General features: G+C 40.3%; 1 protein-coding gene across 7 annotated transcripts in view; it reads right to left on the reverse strand.

The window, feature by feature from the left end:
- ctnnd2b (catenin (cadherin-associated protein), delta 2b) overlaps nt 1–20661 on the reverse strand; it is a 213254-nt gene that overhangs the window by 186042 nt on the left and 6551 nt on the right. The window contains exon 1 of one of the 7 annotated variants that reach the window (XM_019348022.2): nt 9495–9510. The exons of the other annotated variants lie outside the window; for them this stretch is intronic. The gene's annotated coding sequence lies outside the window, so the exon portion shown is untranslated. Of the gene's footprint in view, nt 1–9494; nt 9511–20661 lie in introns of those variants that run through there. 7 annotated transcript variants of the gene reach the window in all.

Consider the following 20661-nt stretch of genomic DNA (forward strand, 5'->3'; position numbering starts at 1 on the left):
AAGATCAAAGTATTTTATTTGATGTATTGACATAAATGACAGAAGAAAAAGGCCATGTATAGCAGGACTACTCAATTACACACTAAGGTGGGCCAGATTTTCTAACCAAAAAATTTTTTTTCCCAGGCTCAGACATGCAAAAGTTAAACACGACCATACACTAATTGCAAATTAAACACTGATTTTGAATTGTGATGTGATGGTAAAATAAATATTTGTCAGTCTAAACTGGGTTAAATCTACGGGGTTAATGATGGGGAGGAGACGGAGAGAGACTGAGTACAGCTACAGAACCCACTTTCTGAAACGGACCCTGCTCACCATTCACCGACAATTCTGAGCTAACAAGTTGCATGTTATTCTTGGATGCGCTTGCAGGACCGGATTTAAAATAGCATGACAAACATATCATACCTGTTAAAGCCAAACAGTATCATCTACGTAGCCCGAAGAACATTTGCTAATAAGATGAAGTTAGCTAAGTCAGCTGTCTCATCGTAGCAACAAAAAAAAAGCACCACCTACCGTTCTTTATGCAACTTCAAATGTCGGACAAAGTTGGAAGTTGTTCCATCTCTGTCTGTGATTCTCTTCTTGCATGTTTTGCATATTGCATTTCGTTTTTTGTTGACTACTTCGTAGTTTATGTACCCGAAAGAAATTACTCTTGGAAGCATTTTTGGCTCGAGCGTTTTTGTTCTTGTTTTTTTCAAATCTGGTTAATTTGATTGGCTGTGCTACAGCCCACACTCACATACATACGGAGTGTGGTAAGAATGAATGAATGAATAAAGTGAATTAATGGTCCGCACTTTTTATATAATATGTATGTTAAATTTTAGATTTGGGTAAAATATCAAGTCTTTTCAAGTAAACAGGTTCAAGTCCAATTCAAGTCCCAAGTCACTGGTGTAAAAGTCCAAGTCAAGTCACAAGTCTTACAACCTTTTTTCAAGTCAAGTCTAAAGTCATAAAATTAATGACTCGAGTCTGACTCGAGTCCAAGTCATGTGACTCGAGTCCACACCTCTGGGTAATTGCAATACATACTAAGAATAAGGGTAAGTTAGGAATGCAGGATGAATGTATATTTTGCGGACTTTTAAAGACGAACAATTGTTTCCATGTTAAAATGTTTACAACCCAAGTTTTTTGCCCAAACACTGGTAAAATAAACGTTGAGGGTGGCAAGTGTTAAATGGTTACTGTTGTGCTGTTGCAAAAAAACTGAACGCTGACAAGCTGTTTTACTGTTAGACAATAATGCTGGCATGCTTTATTTAAGTTTTATTTGGGATGGTGATATAATTTTCTTTGATTGCTAATATCAGTGGACTATTTATCATTATTATTATTATTATTATTATTATTATTATTATTTTTATTATTATTATTATTACAACATTAATTTTTTTAATTGTGGCTGTTGAGGTGGACACTTCACTTTGCATTGTTAAAGGAAAACACTTCATTGGCGTTGTGTTACTGGACTGACCCTAAGCAATCATTGCAAATACCAACTTTGCTATCCATTTTAGACACTAAAAGAAAAAGCACTCCACAGACCTTACTAGCATCACATATGCGTAACTCAAGTGTCATCTTATCAACATGTTATGTGGTCTTCAATGTTTTTTTCTTCTATTTCTGGCAGATACAGACATTTAATTTAAAGTCTTGATGTTGCATCTGTCTACATACTGTTAGTTACTAACCCTAATGACCTGTTGTGTTTTATTTTGGACTGGGTTTACACAAATGCTCACTGAATGTGTTGGCAATAAAAGAAATTTAAAAAAATAAGTTGGATGTACTTAATTCATTTGTGTGGAACCTGTTGACAAAATAGATTTATGTAAAACTAATTAGTAAAGCACAAGGTGGCTGAAAATATAATATTTGAATTAATCTAACTTAAATTTAACATTTTACTGGCACAAATAAGAAATGTGTTGAAGTAACTAATCTAAACTATCTAACCTGTAAATATATCATTTATGTTCATACAACATAATTTGATTTAGGTAGTCTTAAATATCTCTTGTTAATCTTAAGTAGTTTTTTAAAATTAGATGAACTAAAGATTTTTGCTTTAAACTAACACAATGCAATTTCGTGGAACCTGTTGACAAAATAATTTTAATTAAAGTCAACGTTTCATTTTTTTGAGTGTATAGTCCCTTCTCCCCCATCAAAAAGAGCTATTTTTAGAAGACTTGGGTCCTGCTTCCACCTACCTAAACATTGTTGCAGACCATATACGGCCTTTCATGGAAACAATATTCAGCAGGATAATGCGCCTGCCACGAAGCAAAAATGGTTCAGGAATGATTTGAGGAGCACAACAATGAGTTCGAGGTGTTGATTTTACCTCCATATTCTGCAGATTTCTAACCAATCAAGCACCTGTGGGTTGTGCTGGACAAACAAGTTTGATCCATGAAGGCCCCACCAGGCAACTTACAAGACTTAAGGATCTGTTACTAACATCTTGGTGCGGATACCATAAGCCTACCTTCAGGCGTCTAGTCCATACCTGGATGTGACAGGACTGTTTTGGAAGCAAAAGGGGGCCGACACATTATTATGTAGTTGTTTACGGGGTGATTGTAAAAACGCTCTGTAAACCACTAAGTTAAAAATGTAGTACAGTATACTATACAAATGCAGTCCATTTAATGTATGAAATTAGTTATTAATACAACATAAAAAGAGGATATACGGTGGAAGGTGTTTTTGTGTTCCATGCTACATTCACTGCTGTGACCACTTGGCTTTGTATAACACACTGCTGACTGTGTATAGATCGCTTAGGATACCACCCAGAATGAGCAAATGGACTGCACTCTCAAACAGCTAGAAGACTTTCCTTACATTGGTTCCATACATCTGGTCACAAAGCAGCAATAAGGAGTAAGATGTCAGTCATTTTCAGAAGAAACCTGCTGGGTGCAGAGGTCATAACTTTGGAGCAACTGAGAGATGAAAAACTGTAAAAGCGCATTTTCACGTGGGAGTTCCACTGTGATTCTGACGAACAACACTCAGCACAAAAACAAGTTCAAGCAACCAAGGACTGAGGCTCAGTGAGAGGAGAGAGAGACTGCCTCCTTGTAACTGTATGCTTGTAGTGCACACAGTGCTATACTGTAAAACTTTACTTAGAGAGTCGATGCCAGCAGCTGTTCAGCTAAGTATGATAGATTTACAAATAGAGATGTCTCCGTCAGTCCCCTGGAAAAATTTTTATCCCATCTGAACAATTTTATTTGTTTCTTCTTTCTCTGAACATGGAAATAAAGCAGAAATAAATCCCCAAGTCATTTCCTCTCTTCTTATTTTCTCTCAGAATTTCTCTTAATCTCCGAATCTATTGCTTTTCACATACAGCGAGACTGTGTTTCTGTTGTTATACTCGCGGGGACATTCTTTTGCTGAATAGGGTTTACATAGAGCCAAATTGAAATCAGAAGGCTTTTAAAGATCTTATTAAGTCATAATCCTACATGAGAGTCTGCATTTTTGAAGTAAAGACACCAAAACTGTTCAAAAATTAACATCACACAGGCCTCATCTTTTACTCATGATCTTGTCAAGTGAAGAAATCTTGAGGAAATCATTTCAAAACTACTCCCATATCAATGCAAATCTTCTTCACGGGTTTATCCTGGAGGCGTGTGCTGATCCCAGGCTGGAGAGAGTCGAGGCTTATTGACGAAAAGAGTGTAATATTTCAGGAAAGTTCCGCCAAGGTTACCCTGTGAGTGTGAAAACCTGCTTATTTATTAGGAACTTATTTGAGTGATTTGATGCCAAAAGACTGAACGACTGTGAAACCCCCTGCAGTTCATCTAATCATCATTCACTAACTGGACTGCGCTCACTGAAGTGAGAGACAAATCATGTTGCAGAACGGTGAGGCATGACGCATCAGGAGCAGACTGACACTAATGAAATGAGCTTGAAACATCAATCCAGTCAGCAGCACAAGCTTGCAAATGGTCAAAAGTATATTGACAGACCTCCTTACACCATTTAGTTCAAGATCAGCAACAGGACTCGATCCCATCCAGCACCACTGGCGTAAATTGTAACGCTCGCTCTAATCCGAAAAATCAGCTTTGTAATTTTGCTGGTGAAGGTGTCACAGTCGGGGCATGAAAATCACCTTTTAATGTATAATCACAGACAATTTCCTGGCAACTAATACATTTTTTGATTTCCTCACATCTCGTCTCTGAGGTCAGAGGAGAGGTAGGAGGATCAGCCTCGCTCAGCCGCGTTCCACAATCTTGTGAAAGGATAAGTGGTTATGGTCACATCGGCAGATTATCATAATGCGGGGGAAGCGGATGGGGCGGGTTTGGAGGCGGAGGTTGAGGGTGGTGGTGGTGGGAGGCGGGGTCTGAGTGATCAGATTTAGGGGTAATGTCTTGCTGTCGGCACACTGTCCACTTATGCAAAGACAGAAACAATACAAGCTGCTTTTTTATTTTTTCCCCAAATAATATCAAATAAAGGACCATTTTTATTTGCATCAAAAATTCAGCGGTCCTGCTTTATGTGACAAATCTTTTGCCTAAACCCTTAGTTTAGGAGGCAAGTCATAAACTGCTTTATAATGATTGGCTGCCAGTGTTGTCACTGGCAAGGTTACAGGACAGCAGCAGGGATCCACCTCAGGATAGCCTCAGGCAGGAGAGAGTGAGAGACCTGAAACCATGTGGGCAGCTAAGCTGACCTAAACACACACACACACACAAACACACAGACACACACACACACAAATCGCTAATGTGCTCTTATTGACAAACACATACTCGCACAGGGAGTATGCCAGCTTTCCCAGTACGTTCAATAAAATGCTGGAGTTACATTTAGAAACGCAGGCAGCTGTGTTTCCACTGTATTTCACGGTATCAATATACAGTGTGCCTTCATGCTGTGGGTGGTAAATAAGTGGATGTCTCTCCTGTCTCAGCATCTTTCCTCCTGCATGCAGAGCTTCACACATGCAGCCTGGTTATTGTCTGTGGCACACAGAGTGACCCAGCAAACTAAGTCTGGTAACCATCTTTGTGTTTCTGTAACGATCCATCCAATCCAATTGGGGCATTTTTTTCAGCCACACCTTTCTTGTGATATATTTCAAATAGGACAACTGGAGAGGCGAGAATCCGCTTCTTGTTATAGCTGGTGGATAGTGCTATATGAACCAAATACACTTGAGCAATTTTCTAACAACTTTCCTGGTGGAACACTTCTTGCCTAACACTAACTTTTCCCTTAATGCACTTTCAACCTGCTTGTCAGGATCACTTTGCATGTACTGAGCATACTTCTTATTAGTGCTCATGAAGACTTGCTTCTCTTGACTCCAACATCATGTAGTCAGTTGTCTCCCTATAAATTATGCTACTCTAACGAACAGGCAAATGTGGGCAATTCAGAGCTTAAGACATTTAAACTTTTATGTACTCTAATGGTACTCTGCAAGGGCACAGCTTTGAATGTGCTACAGAGCTCAGGGTGTTTTAGCTTGAAAGAAAAAAGAATGAAGAATCACATTAATTTGAGTGGGGATGTTGAACTTTTTGCCAGTTGTGAATACAGGAGGAAAGTGAAAGAAATTTAAAAAACCCACAAAGTTTCCACCTCTTTCTGCAAAGCTTCGCCCCCCAGGCGGTGGCCAAAAACTTAAAAAAGAAGTGAAGCAAACTGTTCACTGAAGGAGCAGCTTCGCATCTTCATAACAAAGTAGCCCTTGTTTAACGCTACATCTATGTCTCCAAACAACAAGCCAGAGCAACTATAAATACAATCAACACCATGAATTATACATAATTTCCACAGATCCTCAGGGTGAGCTATGTTCACGAGAGGCTCCATCACATGGTGTAATTACAGAGGTTACAACAGTGGTGATAAACATATTGCGAAAACAAATTAAAATTTGTGCTACCCTGTTTGCCACGAAAGAATCCAAGCTGGTGGATGACAAAGCTGCCTGTGAAGGAGAATTCAGAAATGAAAGTTACTGACTGAGAGAGCCTTCAAAGCGAGCAGTGCTGGTCAACTGCAGCGTTTTGTAGAACCTGCCAGAGGCTTGTTACAACTAATCTTCAGAGGGTTTAGTCAGTACTGCAAGGTTACATTTGCAGAGTGGGGTCTACCGATCGTAAAACCACAGGTTCAGTTCCTGGGATGTTTCTCAGGCAACATTCCCAAGACACATCCCAGCAATAAAACAGATAGACTCTACCAAAATATGCCCGAGTAGCTCATCCAAGCCTTTAATTCCAGCAAAGGGAAATCTTAAAACTATGCCTTTCTATGCTTCCAACTCTGTGGGAAAAGTCAGCCCGTTCTCACTCCCGACGCGTAATATACCGACGATTTGTCACATCCCAAGGCGTTCCCATGCTACACGCCGGATTGTGGATGAAATCAAATAGAATGACGCTCCTGCGGTAACACACATTCCAGCCGTGGAACCATAACCTTATCCCTAATCTTAACCACCACTATATAAATGTTTTATATAGTGTTTTCCAAAGTGATTTAAGTAGAATAAACGTACATGTGTAGCTCATTCCAAACGGTTCTCATATTTCCTTATTTGTTCCGAACTCGTAATATAGGATGGCCGAAAGCGTAATATACCGACCATTTGTCACATAGCGTAAAATGTTACGCTTTGGGAGTGAGAACATGTTGGAAAGATTTGGCAGCATGATGGTGCCACAGTGCACAAAGCAAGCTGCATGAGGTTGGGTTGGAAGAACTCAGCTGGCCTGACCTCAACCCCATAAAACACTTCTGGGAAGAACTAGAATGGACATTGCAAGCCAGACCCTTTGGTCCAACATCCAACATGAATGGGAAAAAATTCTCATCACATTCCAAAATCTTGTAGAAAGCCTTGCCAAAAGAATGGAAGCTACTATAGCTGCAAAGAGGAGACCAGCTTTTTTAAAATACCTGTGAATTTAGAATAGTCATGAATGCTCCTGTAGGTCTGATGTGTAGGTGGCCGAATACTTTTGTTCGTATGGTGTATTAATATCTGCAAGTGTCTTACATATTTGTTTCATCTAGTGGCCCTTTACATGCTGTTTTATGCTAAATTTAATTCTCAGAATCTCTTTGGTGAAGTGAGAGAATGCAAATCAACAATATCAACATTCCCGTTTGCACTAGATTAAAGGTAAGCGTATTAAGAGTCAATAGTTAACTCTTGGAAACATAAATGTCTGCACAAAACTACCTGGCCATTGTTGTGATATTTAATGTATAATTCCAGTCCAGAACCAAATAAAGGATTTAATGACTTACTGATCCACAGCCTTCTGCTGCCATTAAAATGACCTATTTCATCTGCCATAATTGTGTAGAAGTGCAGCAACATATCACTTCTGCAAGTACACCATAAATGATCTTTTTTTTAATGATGTCCAAACAAAATATTACTAAATTATATTGTGCCAACATTTAGGCAAGAGAAGACAAGGGGATAAATTATTTACTGTTCCTTTAACTAATATATTTAATGGGTTTTTTGGGGGGGAGATCAAAAATAAATAAATGCATAATTTATCAAAATAGTTCATTTTTAAATAATGGCATGATTTGCTATAATCTGTCATTTAAAAAACAGAAAAAGTAGTTCTTGCATTAAGTGAAAAAGAAGCTTCATTTTTAAGAACTAGTCATTATCCAATCTAACAAAAAAGCCACATCAAACTTTAGTGAAAACCCAAAATTCAGATTTTCTCACCTTAACATTTCTCTTAACAATTATTTTCTTTACCGTTATAACACAATTCAAGTTGACCTTGAAGACCTTGGTGAATGTAAGCCAAATGACCCCACTGCAAAGTTTTATCACACTTCATTCAAAACTTTATCACGTTCACAGAATGACGCCGATGCATACAAACACTACCAAAAACCTAACTTGCTTGGCGGAGGTAAAAAAGGAAATGAAAAAAATGAAAATGAAAAAGCTCAAACAAGGACACAAGTTGTCTGCTAAAGTTGTGAATTTCTACAGTATGCATTAGCGTTCAAAGCATAAAGCACAATCCACTGCTACCCCTGCACGGTGTCTGCATACATAGAACATACATCTGAGGAAAGATAAGCTGACCATAGAGGAATTCATCCTTGGCAAAAGCATTCAGTACAAAGGCTTCCCATTGCTATTCTCAGCACTGCAAGCATCACCATTACCACCCCGGAGCGCTACTAGCACACTGGCTAGTTACTATAGTGCCATGCATAATACATCAGCCTGACTTTGAAGGGCTTTTCTCTACAGATATGACATCACTGAAGAAATCGCTTATGGAAGGCAGCATCAAAGTTTCGCGGCCGCCTTCGGCTTCTGCCTCGGACCGTGGCTAAAGCTCAAGCCCAAGCGTGAGAGCGTCGGCATCAAACAGCCGAGATGACGGTTTAATGCGAGTTGGGGCACCTTGTGAAACACTGAAATATCAAGAAGCAAATACCTCTTCAAAAACACTCACAAGTATCATTTTAAGCTGCAAATGTGACCATTCTGGACAATTTTGGAGAGATAAGAATACTTGCTGCTTTCCTAATGGGTCATGCTTTCTGAGCATGACAAATCAAAGTCTTCCGGTTACTTTTATGGGACGCTCTGATGCCTCTTTGGCCCGACAGCGCGGACATATTATGCAATTTGAGGGCAGAGCTATCGAAATCATCTTACATCAGGACCAACACAGCAGATGATGTCTAATGATGAGTCTTCATCCATTCAGCCATCCATTCATATTTGCAGCTGGCCTTATGACCCCCATTAAATTAGCATTAGCGGCGGTTTGCCACGGTTATTTTTAGTGCTTGTCACCCACTACAAGAACTGAACCAATTCCGCTTTCTTTTGATTCTTGCTTGCGAGTCTTCATCTAAACATAAAATAACATAAATGGATAGATTCCCTAAGCTGCATGCCCACTTTCACTGGGCTTCGTTTTGGCTTCTTTTCATCATTATCTCCAGCAGAACAGGACATGCTGTTGCATTCCCAGTAGCACTGATACATTTTTAGCAGTTTGTACAAAACAGTGCTGAGCTGCAGATGGGTTTGAATCGCCACAAAGCAACAACACAAAGCCACAACCGGCGCTTCCCCCAAGCATCTGTTTAGCTTTGTGAGCTAAAAAAGAAAAGTGGATGCAGAGGCTTATTTAGCCACCTCTCACTACCGAGATGACACACGCGTTTCTGCTTCAGACTGGCCTGTCGTAGTCACTGCAGTGACATGTGTGCCTTCTCAGTACTGGCTAGGATTCCTCTTTTTCCTCTTTAGCGAATGAAAAAATGATGCCACCTCTGCCCTGGAGTGTATACGGTGTGGCCAGTTTCTTCTCTTTCTCTCTTGCAATACTATAAATAGTGGAGAGTGCTGCTGTCTCTCATATTTCATGTGTCACTGGCTCCCACAGTCACAAGTGAAGAATGCTCACCACATATATAAAGCCTCTTCTTGCCTCCCTCTTCACTCGCTTGCACTACTTCACTCTCCTGATAATCATTCTCCTCGTTCCTCTGCGTGCTCAAAGACCAGGTCTGACTCACCTTTTTTCAAACAGCAAGGACTGCAAGAAAAAGTAAAGCATTTTGAATCAAATTAAGTTTCCCATGATTTTTAAAAGAAAAGAATAATAGCAGTGACCTTATATTTTGTGTTTTAATTTGAATTTGTAAAACAAACACTTGCAAATGCTCAAAAGTCAAGTAGTGCAGCACTGGCATGGAAACCCAAGGCAGCAGTGCTACAATCAAAGGCTGTATTGAGGGTATGCACATACATAGTTTGCTACCAATCAAAAGTTGGTGGTCATTTAGAAATGCCTTTTACTAGAAGGAAAACCTTCGACACGATTATGAGCAGTGTTGCCAACCAGGGTGGTTTACCATAAGACTTGATAGTGTAACTTGTGGATACTGCCTGAGCAGTGGTGCAAGTGGAGCACAGGCAAGGTTTGTTGTACCTGAGCTTTTTGTCGTTTTAATTTGTAGGGTTCTCATTTTGTTCATTCTGCTATTTTCAGCTACTGACAAACAAAATCTGTTAAAGGTGAGAAGCATGCCGTCTAGCTCTACTCCCATCAGTGACTGAAAAAAGAACAGAGGAAAAGATAAGCTAGTATATGTTGATTGTACCCACTTGACCCTCTAACTCCAATCAACCTTTAAGCTAGCTAAAAATAGGACTGTACTGTTGTTGAGATGCTGAAACAGGCTGCCCACAAGAGGCCTTTTCACATCAGAGGCTATGATAAGGTTGCGTGAATTACCTAAAAGTTTTGTTGAGCTGGCCGTTGATGACATCTTTTGCAGGCGCTCATAGTCGTCAGGTGTACTACTGTATGTGCGCCTGCTGCCTCTCATTCTACAGTTCTACAGGTTGAGTGAATATATGTCACACTGTGCTGATGTCAAAGTTCAGCTGTGTTTAAGTTTGACTGGGGCACCTGTGAGTGCTCCCTGGTCAGCGGGCTTGTGCTCCGGTTTGTTCAACGCAGCGGGAAACCATTATTGTGCGGCACAAGCCATAGAAAAGAATGGGTTTCAGAGTGCAGTGCAGTGTATGCTGCTTCCTATATGAAAGGCAGCAGTCTTAAACCAACTTTAAAGCAAATATATCCATGTTGACTGCTAAAAAAATGGTTTTGGTCATAGCTAATTGCCCCATTCATGAGTATTGTATGGAGGGGGAATTTTTAGATAACGTAACCCATAAAGTTGTTAAAACTAGCAGCTTTGAGTAACAGGAAATTATAGTTGTTTTTGTCTTGATCAGCTTTTGGTTATGGTTGGGGTTGTTTCATGTATCTTGTAATGCGTAGCATGTAATTTAATATTGTACAGCTGTACCTTTCTAGTAGGGAAGGAAGCTAGCAACTTTCCATTGTTAGCTAGCAACTTCCCAGTGTTAGCTAGTAACTTCCCAGTGTTAGCTAGCAACTTCCCAGTGTTAGCTAGCAACTTCCCAGTGTTAGCTAGTAATAGGGTGACCATATTTTGATTTCCAAAAAAGAGGACACTTGGCTCATTCATGAAGAACTTGCTTAAAGAAACATATTTAACATAGTTAAACGATGCCTTCTCTGTGCGGTTAATGAATTGTGAAATAAAAAATGTCATATAGGCTTTTACAAGTGCAAAAAATAACTTAAAAGCCTCTGGAATTAAATAATGGTACAGAAATAATGCCTCATCTGCATAAGAAAAATTACCAGTACTAAGTCGGTACGAGGGAAATTTCTTTTGCAGTTCGTCTGAAAAGACGTACTTGCGCTTTGGGATCTTTTAAACATCATTAGGCGTGTTGCTGCGCGCTGTCTGTCCTGTCTGTGAGCGCAGAACAAGCGCTCACAAAGCAGCAGCTCGGGGATCAGGTCACACACATGGGTCCTCTGTCGGACTATAGGAAAACCCGGACATTTTTATCAATCTCTAAAATCCCCCCGGATGCCCCGGACAGAATGTGAAAAGTTGACACGTCCTGGGAAAAGAGGACGGTTGGTCACCCTAGCTAGTAACTTCCCAGCTTTACCCACTCACTGTTTTTTTGTTTGTTTGCTTTGTTTTGGGTTTTTTTGTTAAAGCAGGTGATAGCTAAAGTGCCAAACCCCAGGCTGCAAAACAATCGTATTAGTTGCTATGGCTACATTTTTTATCAAAGATGCTTTAGCTGTGGTGATTTGAAAAACGGAACCAAATCAGAGTCTGCAAGTGTATTAACTCGCATGCGCTGACCACAAAACTCACACTTTTCACAGATTTTCATGCCACATGTGCATTCCACACACACACAGGCACACACATACACGCACAGCTAAAAAGAATTCCATATCTGTGGTGGGGCCATTTTAATAAACAAGAGTGTTATTACTTTGTTGCATCTGATGGGCTTTTCCTAAGGTTTATTATTTAAAAACACTTTACGGTTCAAATCATATTCTGATGTATTACAAGGCTATTGCATTTCATTTCCTTCCACTTACTTTAAATCAACATCTTTCAGTTGTTTGTCCTGGTGTGACGTTGATGAAGACCTAATAGCAAGCTCTTTCCTTTTCAGTGTACCTATTTTTGTACTCTTCTAATAATAATTTCCTGTCCTGATTCACATATTATTTAATGCTTCTGAAGCATTTGTTGTGCTCATAGTTCTCATGGTAGAGTAAGTGCACAAGGGTGTTTTTCAGCCTAATTATAATGGTCATGTGGTGCAAGAAATTCGTATTAATTACATTTTTTCTAAGCTCAGAGTATCCAGATGCCCCCACCGCATCTTGAACACAATAACAGACTCAAACAGCCCTGTGAAAGTTGCTGCTCAATGTAGAGAAAACACTGAATTATCTTTTAACCTCTCCTAAATGGGAAAACAATGTAGCTCTCTTTTTTTAACCTCGAGTGAGTGTTTGGCTTCAAAAGTAGGTTTTTATTGGGCTACTTTTTGTCACTGAAATCTGGCAACAGATGTACAAAATTCTGGCAACAGATGTGCTCAAATCTGGCAGCAGATTTAACAGAGCTCAGAGGGTGGACATATGAAATTATCTGCAACATGCTTTAATAATCTGTCAACAAAAGACCACTAAGCTCTAAACCAAGGCTAAGGTTTTAGTTTTTACAATAATATTAAATATCCAACCAGCTGCTCTGTCGTGGCTTACAAACTATAATCACATCATCTAAACTACCATGATGGTTTAAACTAACAGTGAACCCCAAACATGTTCTATTCTCAGGAGAAATTCCATAATGTTGTAATCTACAACAGAATTACAACCACTTCTATAATCCCAATGCCACTACAGGAGCATCTCCTCAATCTTCTCAAATATCTATCTCTTTTCTTCCAGAGATAGATAACCATTCACACCTTTGGTCTATTTAGAATCGCCATTTATCCTAACCCCAAGCATGCCTTTGGACTATGGGAGGCACTCGAGTACCTGCAGAGAACCTACACAGAGAACACGCAAACTCCACACAGAAAGGCCTCACATATGATTTCAACCCAAAGACCATCTTGCTGTGAGGCTACATTGCTATCCACCACACCACCATGCCTCTCAGTGAATCTTTTTGGTTGTAATAACTTAGTTAGCTTTAGGGATGGATCATGACTAAGGGGTTAACATAACGAGCATGTGCTTAAAGTTGTAGTGTAACTTGTGGAGATTCTAACCCATCCAAGCATCCATATCTATTTATTCTGGAAGAGGCTATAAAAACTGAAAGAATCTGATAAGGGTCAGTGAGTTTGAGGATATATTCAACTTTGCTTTTACCGCTGCTAGCTGCTGTTAGCTGTTATTAGCCAGTTTTAGTGAAACAGTCTTTGAAGTGGATATAACTTTGTTGGACTCTGATTGCGATGCTTTTTGAATAAACTGTGAGAGTGTAATCAAACTTTTTTTAGAGGGAAAATGTGATTTTTAGGATGCTAAGTCCTAACAATGTTAGCTTATAACCAACTGTTGGTTGTTTAGCTGGTTCTTGTCTGCTGTCTGGACATGGACATGTCTGATCTACTGATGATAAGTAGTTGTGTCAATATTGGGAATAAGAGGCATGTTTATGTAAATGTGTTAGAACCCCGACTTCAGTTCAGTAGATGAGAAGGAAGAGGATTGACACGTTCCCGGATACTGTAGGGGATCACAATAGGAGCGGCTTCTAAAATCCTTAAACTTGACATCAAGTGGCCTGTTGCTCTATAACTTAATTTCCTCCTTAACTTCCATCATAATTGTTGCTCACAAGCGAAAGATGGCACAAAAAATATGAGTCTTACAAAACTGCGTAAACGAGACCTCTTGGATCATTTCTTAAGGGAGTACAACTTCATACTCCAACACTGTTTGGACACTGCACTGTTAGTTCTTCGAAACTGAGGCTTTTTGAAGTTAGAGCTGGGGAAATAAATGCAAAAATATATACATATATATATGTATAAATAAAATAAACACAGGGTGTAATAGTGGAAGCAGATAAACATGCGAAATGAAAGACCATGCAAACCTTTCAAGATTTAAAGGAAAACATTTTTAAAAAAGACAGAGCGAAACCGACTTTGAAGGAGCCCTGCTGTAGAACGAGACGATGGAGACGTGCAAATTTTGAGAGGCCACAAAAACTGTTAAGCTCAAAATTATAGCTGTGTCGAGATGAATGCCTCCTCTGTGAAACATTTCAAAAGGCAATATATTTTGATTAACAAGTTGACTGTAGTAGGTGGAGGGTATACATAGCCAGTAAAATAGGTGCCGTGAGTCAGACGACCAGGGTCGGACACAAACATGTGGCTTTAATGTTGTAGTGCACCATGACTCCTTTTGGAAGTAATTCTTTGACAATCAAATGTAATGAGTGTTTATATAAATGTAAGGAAGAGGCCATTGTTGTCTGATCAATGGCTTAACTGTTAAGACAAGTTAATGGTGGATACTGCGTTATTTCCCTGCCCCAAATCAATGGAATTTATTAATTTTGCTCGAAGGCTAAGATAAGTAAGGACACACTGTCTTTTTGTCACTATAGCAGCTGAGAGGAGTACAAATGCGGAATTCCCAGCTCTAACTCACATATTGAAGCACATGGTCTGCAGTATGTTAGCCAGCTGAGCGAAAATCTCGGTGGGAATTGACCCTTAGCCAATAAACTGCAAAGTCTCTTCGTCTCTCAGTCAGACACAATACTTAGTCATTAGTGAGACGCTTAGCTCAACCTGACTAATCCCTATTAGTCAAACTTAAAAGGTCTGAGAAAAAATATTTCCTTGGAGTTGCAGTCAGGAGCTTTCTGGGTAGTAAGGAGCACAATGGGCTTATTTTTTCGTCTAGCACACAGAGTGTCTGATAGCTGATTCACTTCATTTACATCTGTTTCCCAGTTGCAAATGTCCTGTTTATTCTCTGTCTTCAAAGCTGTTTAAAATACTTCAGTCTCTGCTTTGTCCCAGATGTGCCGATGAAAAATCTTTAAAAAGTCTGATCTGTATTCTAATCAGTTTCCAAATTCCCAAAGAGTCGGGGTTAAATATAAACTCGAACGTAAAGGAAAATATGATGATGGAAAAACATTACTGTTATTAAAATGTGAATTGGATTTTAGCTTTCATATAGCCGGCTCATTCACTAAATGGTTGGCTAAGGTGGTCCTCTATTGATTGCTCCTGTGTGCTTCTCTGGCCAGGCTGATCAATGACAACACTCATTTGAGCCAATCCCAAATCCAGAGCACTGCACTAACAGCGTGGGTGTGGCCACGTGAGCCGGAGGGGTGGGGTGGGGTGGGGTGGGACGACTTTCATGGGCACTGACTGGAAACAGCATTCTCATTATTTGCGCTGCTTGTTTTGCATCTAAACCTCCTATAACAAGACCTTTCCAGATAATTACCTCTCTTAATGTTTCCAGGAAAATAAAAATAATATCCAGAGGGGGGAAAAACACAATTGTATTACAATTTTGTCTTCATTCTGGTTGTTCGGTGTGAGTGTACCAGGCCATTCATTAATGGCAATGACTGATAGATCAGTAAACCTGATGACTCACGTTACCTTCAAGCATAAAAGGTCCTAGTGTTTGCAGACTCATGAGCTCACCCTGTTGTGGGTGTAGAACGTGAGGAAAACCATGAGTGCTGTTGAGATTAATACACACAGACGTGTAAAACCAAACCGTGGCACATTATTTTAAAAAAAACTACAAAGCTAACATGAGCCACCTCTACACAGTTAACCTGGTTCACCATCTTAATTTAGCTTGTTAGCGTTGCAGATGAACTGATATCTGCATAGTCTGGAGAAATATTTGGAGGTGAAACAATGCTTTGCCGTCCTCATGGTCATTTGTGCCAGATGTCCAAAGGCAACTCCAAGTGGCATCTTTAGCTTAACTACTGGACACTTTGCAAATAAACTCTAGTTTGATGTGAGAATATGTTCAAACTGTTTATAAGAGGTAAAGTGTGATTTTTAGGATATTCCAGCCTAACATTAGCTGGCATAATGTTCACTTGTGTTGTTTAGCCAGCTCATTGTCAGCTGTCTGGAGACAGGACGGTCAGGCCTCTAATCTGCTGACAATAAGTTATATCTGGCGTGTGTGGCTGCTCTCTTATGACATACATAAACATGATGCCATCAGGGGCACTATAATAAACATGGCAGGGCAACATGGCGGCTTCCACAAACCAATACATGCTTTTATGTATTTGTAATGGATTAACTCTTAACTTTATGAGAATTAGAACCTGTGTATATTTAAGAGTTCAATGTGCGTATTCTGTTAAACAACCACATGCACACACAAAATAAACTCGTTGCACTGTGGAGGGTTGTACACGGACATGCCGAGTGGTCTCAGTGGCACTGGACTCGTGCACTTTGGAAGACCTGTGCAGAGACTGACAACTCGGTGACGACAAAGCGCAGTCAGGTCTTGCACGTTGACATAAGCAACTCTTGCTACAGTTTTTCCTGTAAAGAGTAACCAGTTTTTCTCAGTAATCATGTTTTCAAAACTGCTGAAAGCTGAAACAGTAACTGACAATAATAACATTACATTAACACAATGCAGCTTGACAGCCAAAAACTTATTATGCCAGCCTCCAGGTGCTTGCTTGAAGCAGAGGTGAGGTAAGTTTACTCCTTTCTACTTCACATCCACATTTCAAACTTGTAATCACAAAAACGATGACTCAAGTGACATCCCTTTGGGCAATTTATCAGTCTTTGTGCTTCCCAAGGGCTTCACCGTAGACAGTAGATACATAGCCCTTAAGCAACAATGAACATTTTTTGAAATAGTTCATTGTTTGGGAACAACTGGGAGTAGCAGTAGCAAATATACTGGGAATGCATGTAACAATTGCAAGTCGGCTCACAGAGAAAACACAGTTGCAACAGCAACCTGTGCAATGCTGTTGTGTCTTTGTAACATACTATTTTTAAAAATCGTTTGGGACAAACTGGTGGGCGTCTGACCGTCCATTTAAGCATTGTCGGTCCACCACCTATCCTCTCCAAACAGCTGTGCACTGTATTATCTGAGCTGCTCCAGAACTGTTCATTATGGATGCTCTTGTATGTGCATAAAGTGGCTTTTGCCTATGAGCATAAGCCACGGGTACGAGCCACATATATCAAAAAGACGCCCAATCTTTCTAGAAGGCGATGAGGGTTCAGCTGAAGTGTGGCCCACATATGCAGTTTTCTTTGTGCTACATTTGGCCTTGCCTAACAGTGTTGGGTCAGCCTGCAACTCAACCACGTGTCCGTTTCATAAAGGCCAGATGGGCATTGTGACATTTGAGGTCATGTCTGGCCTACAGAACATTTGCCAATACCGTGCCTGTCATGGTAAAAGTAGCCCAGATTAGGCCCAAATGTATCCACTATCTGGGATTAACTCTGGATACAGAGAAAAACGCTACTACGGCTAGGTTGGAGCTTTTCCAACCTCACTACTTTAAAGAACAGAGTAGATCTATCAACATGAAGGTCCACGCTGCTGCCTCAAATCTTTGGTTTGCAGCTGCCTGAATGGGACGCCGAAGTGCTGAGCAAACCTTTAAGATAAAGAGGAGATTAGTGACTGTCAGGGCGCAGACTGGATGTGAGTACAGTGAATGAAGAGGCATTAAAGCCAGACAAAGCAGGACCCAACTGGCCGGACGCCACTTCCTCTACCGCACGTGTACACACACACAGACACACACACACACACTCTTAGAAAACTGCAGGCAAGCAACTGCTGGCAAAGGGTTCGAAATTAATGAGCACTTGGGGCACCAAAATGCCCTTTAAAGTTTAAAAAATGCTTAGGACATAAAAACTGTCAGAAAGAGAACAGATAACACTGCCCTCCATTTTTGAAGAACTCCTTTGCTTTTCATCCTCGGCGCGTTTAATTGGTGGCGTGGTCATTTTTTATTTTTTTTTATGGCATTTAATAGCCACTTAAGGGGATTTTTTTTTCCTTTTCAGCGCATCGAAAGCGTTATCGGTCACAAAATAATCAAGGACACAGCCTGAAGGCACTGACACCGTGCAGTCTGTAACAGACCCCACACAAACCACACTGTCAGCAAAAAATGAAACTAAGCAACGGAGGAGTGGAAGGTGGAGTGGTTGGGACAACCTACAGTGTTTATTCACCAACAAAAGCCATTAGGAGCACAAAAAAAGTAACAATAAGGAAAAAAGGGGGGGCAGGAGCGTCCTCTGTAATAGCACTGATTTAACACGTGAAAAGTCTGTATGCATATATCCTCTGCCACTTCACAGGCGGTGGAGTAAAGCACAGTGAGAACTGCTCTCATCAGGGTGATAAGTGTTGAATGGGTGTTTGACCACAATGTGTCATTTTTTTTAATTATTAATTTTTTTTAGCTTTACAGCTCCAAAAGCTTTGCATGCTTTCTCCCGGCAGCATTAAAGATAGAAAGCTCATTTGTAATTATGTAAGGGCCACTTACTCGTAAGAGTGAGAACAAAGAGCGGCTGTCAGGCTGCAGTCGACGGTCCTCCAACGCCCACCGAGTCAAAAAAACACAACAACACACAAATGCAAAGAAGCGAGGGCATGCAATCTAAATCTAAATTACATGTGGGTAAACACAAGACAAGAGCCGCTTCCTTTGTTGGGACAATAGAGCGGGCATCACTGCCTTTATGTGTGTGAGTGTGCAGTGGAGGGTAAACAGAGGGCAGAAAATGAGCATGCAAGAATTTAAACCCCCCCCGAAAAAAAAAGAAATGAAATGGACATTGACTGGAAAGACAAGTTTACTTCTCTTGATTTGTGCAGTCAGAGACCCTGACGCCCGGTTCAAAATCAAGTGATGATGCGTTATTTACTAAATCTTCCATGTAATATAATGTAATAGCATTTTTCTGTGATGCAGCAAATTCAAACTAGAACATACTGTAATAATTTCTTTAAATAGGATGACTGTAAATATGGATTATCACTTGTTAGCTGTTGTGCATTTGGTTGGGACTTGAATTAGCACAAAAATGAGCCTGATATCAGACAAGATTCTCAATCTTTTTCTCAGCTAGTTACACAGTGACTCCAGCCTAACCAGGGAGGGGTGGGCATTAGGTTCTCCCTAAACAATCATTAGATGCTAATGTTTCTTTCTGAATACACCACTGTCCACACTGATGCATCCCATTGTCTTTGGGGGGGGGTTTTCCATGGGGGGAGCAGAGCAGTGGAAAACCAGGTCCTGTTCTTTCATCTGTTGTTCATTAGCCTTGGTGGTGTCAAAAACAAGTGAACACTCATAATTATTGGGTCTCTATATTTAATACCTTTTCAGAGATACATAATGTTAAATTTGATCCTTCTGCTCTAACGGCTATCTTTGGAGTGATACCTCAAAGTCACTCTCTCAAAATACGATTCAATTTCTATTGCCTTTGCTTCACTCATTGCAAAGCGCCTTATACTTTTAGGATGGAAGCAGGAAGCTCCTCCCACACATGAACATTGGCTTGCAGAGCTCATGAGGTTTTTGCATTTGGAAAAGATGAGATATACACTGGCAGGTTCAACCACCAAATTTCTTAAGGCGTGGCAGCCATTTCTAACATACATGGAAACATTTAAAATGACCACCTTATCTGATACCAAATCTCTATATCACTATCGTAGTAACTGTACACTGAGTGTCCCTTCTCCTCTCTTTCTGTTATCTTTTGGGGTATTGTAAATATTGAACAGCAAAGTACTGTATATTCAAAGTTTTGTATTAACATGCTGTTGTAACTTAAAATAGTTCTTTTATTTTTTTTAAAAAACAAAAAAACAAGTGAACACTACCCTGTCATGGTCACAAATTAAGGATGCTTGAAGGCAGGTTCACAATACCATTAATCCCACCTGTGGCGCTCATTGGACGGCGTTTTAGTTCAAATGTATTGGAACTAACTATGAATGAACTAACCAGGTAAGAGCCTTCTGTTCACTGCACTACAGGCTGAATCTCACTGTTAAAACAACATTTCAAAGCCCACAACCATTATGCTAAATATTTTTTAGCATTGTTAAACATATTGCCAAAACGTACAAAGTCCAGGGGGGCAACTCTCCCACCCACCTACTCACTGTCTCCCTCACACACTCCAAGCTAATTGGGAGTCGCCCCTCGCTGACCTCCCCTCACACACAAAAAGAGTCATCGCCATGACAGCAGAGTCTTGCTCATTATCCCCAACAAGGGTCTGCCTTGTTAGAGCACAAACTGCCACGCCGTACCTGGCTGACATCACAGAAAAACCAGAGTCCATGTTGCCACAGCAACCACAACTCGGCAACCACGATTTGCCGGCGTTTTACTCCGTGGGGGATTGATTGGGTGAGCAATGCAGTGAGAGGTGGATTAGGAGGAGTATTATTGTTTCCCTCGGTGCAGAGGGAAATGCAAGGTCTGAGCTTTGCCAGACACAAAGAGAACGGTGGACTCGCTGAAACAGTGATGATAGCACTGGCCCCAACTTGGCTTAACACAGAGATGAAAGATGCCTCTCATTTATCCATTACTCATTAATTTGCTAATGTGCTGCAGTGATTAAAAAGTAGTGTGATGGCCTTCTGG

The sequence above is a fragment of the Oreochromis niloticus genome, linkage group LG18 (genome assembly GCF_001858045.2).
Source record: "Oreochromis niloticus isolate F11D_XX linkage group LG18, O_niloticus_UMD_NMBU, whole genome shotgun sequence".
NCBI lineage: Eukaryota > Metazoa > Chordata > Actinopteri > Cichliformes > Cichlidae > Oreochromis > Oreochromis niloticus.